The sequence below is a fragment of the Seriola lalandi genome, unplaced genomic scaffold (assembly GCF_002814215.2).
Source record: "Seriola lalandi dorsalis isolate HSWRI2012SDOR001 ecotype SW California unplaced genomic scaffold, Sedor1 jcf7180002054784, whole genome shotgun sequence".
Lineage (NCBI taxonomy): Eukaryota > Metazoa > Chordata > Actinopteri > Carangiformes > Carangidae > Seriola > Seriola lalandi.
In genome coordinates, this window is record NW_019525337.1 from 271,330 (window position 1) to 277,462 (window position 6,133).

The window sequence follows — 6,133 nt, forward strand, 5'->3', positions numbered from 1 at the left end:
GTTATGGAGAGGAGGACACCTCTGTGGATAATTCAGCTGCTGGTAAAAACCTGCTGAACGTCTGCTTCATAAGTTATCAGAGAAACAATCAGAACAAAGGTTAGCATCAATCTCAGCTCCAACTCTTCCCTGAGTCTCTGTCCTCCGTACAGCGTCGCTCAAACACTGACTTTAAATATCCATCCATTATCTTCCGCTTATCCCGAGTCGGGTTGTGGTGGCAACGGGCTAAGCAGGAGGTCCCAGACGTCCCTGGAAACACTTTCAAACTCCTCCTGGGGGATCCCGAGGCGTTCCCAGGCCAGATGGGATATGTAATTCCTCCAAAGGGGAGGCGTCCAAGAGGTGTCTTTATCAAATTCCCGAACCACCTCAGCTGGCTCCTTTCGACGCAAAGGAACAGCGACTCCACTCTGAGCTCCCTCCGGATGCCCAAGCTCCTCACCCTATCTTTAAGGCTGAGCCCAGCCACTGACTCACCTGTCAATCTCCAGCTCCATCTTACCCTCACTCGTGAGCAAGACCCCGAGATACTTGAACTCCTTCACTTGGGGTAGTAACTCACCCCCAACCCAGAGGGAGCAGTCCACCGTCTTCCAGGTGAGAACCATGGCCTCAGACTTGGAAGTGCTGACTCTCATCCCAGCGACTTCACACTCGGCTGCAAGCCCTAAAGGCCTCCTTCTTCAGCTTGAGGCTTCCCTCACCGCTGGAGTCCATCAGCGGGTTCTTAGGTTGCCGTCTCGACAGGCAGTGACAACCTTAAGGCCACGGCTCTTAATGAGCTCCACAGGATCAAATAAAATCCAATTAACAGAAATGATGGAGGTCCTCTCACACAGGACGCTCCTCCTCCAACCATAAACTTTATGTAGCTGAACATTAGGAATGAGACACGTCTGCACCACAAAGCAAACTTGAATAATGTGAACCCATGTGTGATAGTGGTAGTCTAAAGTCTTGTGTTTGAAGATGCTGTGCAAGTTGAACAGAAACAATTTGTCTTTTATTCTCTATACTTTTTCATATTCAAAAGAAATGTGCAGCTGAAAGATTCTGCCAACGCACTGTGTTGTCCGAAACAAATAAATTGGCTCTGCTGCAGAGACAGCTGGAATACAAAATGAAGAAAAAAAGACTCACTAAGAGCAGCCGAGACAGACAGAGAGGAAGATGTGAGCAGAGATGCAAATGACATTTCTATCAGAGTGACTACTGAGATAAATGTACAAAGCTTCTGCTTCCCGTTTGATATGAAATGACTTTTCTTAACTAAAGAATGTGTGCTTTTCTGTCCATTCTGTTACAATAGAGGTGATTAAGATGGAAGTGTGATTTGCCACAGGGAGGAGAGTGGATGTACTGATGTCTGCACTGACGGAGCAAGGTCACTCTACATTCATTTAGTGACATAAACACAAGGGCGCCATGTAAAGAACGTCTCTTTCACGTGTCTGTATTTGTAATTATTTCAAGAAAACGTTGTTTGTATGAGGTTAAAATATCACATTAAACACCGGTTACAGAGGTGGAGATGAAAATGTATCCCTTATGGGCAAAGTGACTGAAACTAAAGGTAAACCAACCAGGTATATTAAAAAAAAAAAACTTCATTCAGTCAGTAATTAACACAGTGTGACAGTGTGAGAGGAGTCTGTGGTAGAGATGAACCTACAAAGAAGTATCAGCTGGATCTGCAGCACCTCGGCTTTACAGACAGCAGCCCACGCTCACTAGCGTCTGTGGAGAGAATGAAGGGCAGTAAAAAGTTGGCAAAGACAAGAACAAGAGCTTTAGTTAGAGCTTCTTTCAACCCTTGAAATGCTGCTTCACATTCAGTGGTCTATTCTGTCACTGATGGCTGCAGAGCCCTGAAAGTTTGTTTATGAGGGCGTCCAGCTGATACTCTTTTTCCACCAATATTATCAGGTATAAGCAAGTTTTTTAAACACGGGCAAACCAGCTAATAAAAGCCAATTGACCTCTTCTCCACCGCCAGTGGAGTTTGTCTTTCTGTTCGGACTGAGGAAACACACAACTGCAGGAGTGATGTCATCACATGCAGCTACAGAGCGCACACACAGATGCAGTGAAGAGAGAGTGAGCTGCTAGCCACCGTGCAGATCTGTCACGTCTCATCCTCGGGTTGGAGCTCCTAGAATTTTGGAGCCTCTGTGAGAGACACTTCGATCAGTGATTGTGTGTTTTAAATATTTATTTTGGGGCTGCAGCTCACTCTTTCATCCCTGTGCAGTGTAGCCTCAGTGTTTCTGGTTTAACAGCACCATGCTGTACAGGTGACAGCTGTGTGTACAGTGTGTGTGCTCTGAAAGACATAACAGCAGGAAAAGGGGCAAAAATTTGCGCGTTTGCTCGGGTCTTGTATTTACATTGATGCTGATTGGAGCCAGAGCTGTTAAATACCTGTGTCTACTGCAGAGTCATTTGACCCAGGTGTGAATGCCGATTGTCCCTTTTTCTATTGCCAACAAAAGCCCATTGTTAGCAGGTCCTAGCAGGATTTTTGACCAGTCAAAAATGGGCGTAACAGTGCATGTAGTGGGATGCCTATCCTAGCAAGATCTTGTATGAAGTGGTGGTAGCAACCTACCAGTCCCAGAAAAGCCCTCACCACCATCACTGCTCTTAGTTGTGGGGACTCTGAAACAGCTTTCTCTTCCCTGGGGGTGGCACCTTTCTTAAGCACCACCTGGCCCAGGTACTGGACAGAGGGCTGGAACAGGTGACACTTAACAGGATCGACTTGAGACCATGCTGGGCCAAGTGAGTGAACACGGGCTCAAGATAATTAAGGTGAGTAGTATAGTCAGGGATGAAAACATGACATCATCCAAATCAACAGTGACTCAAAGTTCATATCACCAAAGCAAGAGTCCATCCATCTTTGGAAGGTTGAAGGAGCAACTGCACAGTGCAAAAGACAGCAAGTCAAAACAGAGCTGAACAATATGCAAACAAATCATATTGCAGTTATTTGAGCAGATATTGTGATGAGTCATGATTTAAGTTAGAATGATTGTTTATGCATTTTCCTTTTCACTGAAAATTTTTAAAAATGATGATGTGATTTTTGTTGGAGCATGGACCAAACAAACATGTTCCCTTAGGTTGGCGCATCTCTGTAGCACCTTATGGTGCACCTACTGTACGGTGCTAACAATGCACAACAATGTATTTATCAAAAATGGTAGCTCCAGCGATTTGGATATTGAGATTTCGATTATATTTTGATTAATTGTGCAGCCATAGGTCAAACTCATATAAGCCAATGGGGGTTGTGAATCTTCCAGCAGTGACCAGGGTTAACAGGCACCTCAAGAATCAAGAGTGGAAAATACTTGGTCTGGAACAACATGGTCAATCACTCTTGGCAGTGGGAAAGCATCTTTGACACGGCCGACACTTTCACCAAGTAGGTCCTCTGATTGACTCAGCGTCAACTGTCACAGTGTTTGGTAACATTGAAGTTAGATGGTATTTTTGAACCTGAGTGGAGTAAGTCCATCAATAGTCACAACTGCCTGTGCAACCAGGAAAAGAGCAGCTTTGTCCTGCAGTGAGACCCAGGAAGCAGAGGGCAAGAGAGTGAAGTTGGTTAATATCAACAGGCATCAACTCAAATGTCAGTGAGTACTGTGCCATTTCTGGGTGATGTTTTTCTGTACATAACAAACATGAACTTAAAATAGACAATTCAGTACACTTCATTTTCGAAAACGTAAACAAACGTAGCCCTAAAAAAAAGGGGGCTCATGTAGTAGCCCACAGTGAAACTGACTTAATCCATGTCAACATATTTCCTGTTTCTTGTAAAAATTTAGTTTAAATCTGTTCATATCGATGAAGACTCAACTTTTAATGTGACATTATCTAAAGGATTTGCTAACACTGGATGTCACCTAACAAATGATTATTTGGTGTGGGACATCTGTGTTTTTTATTTTACTGTATTTAAAGCGGATTTGTTGAGTGAAGTTATGTTGCTTAATGTTTCTAATATGGTTTGTAAAGAATATATTCTCTGAACCTTTGTGCGACTTACTTGATCGACCTTATGGTAGCTCACGTGCAACATGTTGGAGACCCCCGATTTACATGGTGGCTGCAGTATTGGGTGTGGCAGTGCCAGACAGTATGTGTGCTGTCCTGAGTGAGGAGACAAGAGGGTTAAGTCTTCACAACATGAGAGCATACAATAATACCGATGCATTTTGCTTCTTGCCATTAATGCATCACAATCCTTAATCCACCTATGTATTCTCCACAGTTGAATACATTGAAGCTGCTTACTGATCTACTGGAAATCACAAGCCTCCACTGACTGAAAGAATTCCATTAAAACAGGCTGTTGAGATTTACCCCGGAGCAGAACAATAACAGTGACAGGGGAAATAATCAGTGTGTTTTCTCTCTCTTTGTGTGATGGAGTGGCCTGGGGGCCCCCCCATATAAAGTTTTGCATTTGGGCCACTGACAGTTATGTTCCATCCCTGCTGTGAAGGTTTTTATGCCTCTGCGCTGGCGACAGGCAGAGCCAGAGGTATATTGTTTTTGGGTTGTCCGTCCTTCCATCCCTTTCTCATGGACACATCTCAGTAACGCTATGAAGGAATTTCTTTACATCTGGCACAAACATTCACATGGATTCAAGGATGAACTGATTAGATTTTAATGGCTAAAGGTCAAAGGTCAAGGTCGTGGTGACCTCAGAAAACATATATTTTGGCCTTGTCAACCAATATCTCGAGAACTCCTCAATGGAATCCCTTCAAATTTGGTACAAATGTTCACTTGGACTCTGGGACAAACTGATTCGATTTTGGTGGTCAAGATCAAAGGTCCAGATAAGAGAAAATAAATAAAATCAATTAATAAATTACATGAACATAAAGACACATGTGGATATACCAATATACTGTACTGTACGGTGTAAAGACTGGACACACAAGGGACCCAAAGTCATGACTCAATTACACGATTAGTAAACAATGAATTTCACTAAAGCTTAAACAGGAAACAGAGTTTAGACTTACTGTTATTTATCAATAGAAAAACAACATAAAGTGAACCTTATCAAATCTTCCATTCGTCATATAGACAGTTGACAAATTAAAAGTGACACCTGAATAAATGAGTAGAGAAACATATTAAAACAAATGTCTCCACAGTGCAGAGGAGATGGTTTGATGAGGATGAAAATAATAATAATAATCATATGTTATGATCTTCACAATCATCATATCTCAACCTGATAGAATACTGACACTACAGTGGATGTTGGAGTCATGTGTTGGATGGCCTTTAGTTGTTAAATTGAGCCCTTGAGTTCCTCACCCATCCATAGAAAACAGTCTAGTTTGATATTTTTCATGGGCACCACCTTATAGCTCATATGTGGAGAGAGTTTTACTAAAATATCTGGTTCCAGCTCCTGTCATCCATATCTTATAGGCCTCCTAAAACCCATCCATGTGTGTGTGTCCAGGGCCAGGTCGTGGATGTCCAGACAACCTTCTCAAATGCGACCAAGAAATGCGTCCTCCTTTCCCAGGGCATGGCCCAACCTATCCCAAGATTCATTCGCCAGTAACGAAAGCAAACAACACCAACAGAGAGCCTGAGGATTACACTGTTAAATGTAAGCACTGGGTTTCAGCTCAGTTCAACAGCTAATAGCGTACTTCTAAAAACCAAGGGCCTTGTGAAAAAAATTTACGTGTTGTCAAGGTTGCTAGGCAGAAGGACGTTTTGACGCAACAGTTAAGGGCAGGCAAAGCTGGTGACGCACAGTGAAAATGTTCCGTGGAACGGATCGTCTCATTTCCTCATTTGGGTTCGGCCTTTGTGGTCTACAACGGCTACGAATGGCCACACTTTCGTAGACCGGACACATTGGGACACAGCTATATTCTCTCCAGTGTGCTCTGGGTGTACCCTGGGGTCTCCTACCAGTTGGATGGATGTTCCCTGAAAACCTACTAGAGAAGAAACCCAGGAGGATCCTGATCAGATGCCTGAACCAGCTTCTTTTGACACGAAGGAGCAGCATCTCGACTCTGATCTCCCTCCAGATGTCTGAGTCCAGACATTTCAGCTGCTTGTCTCCACAGTC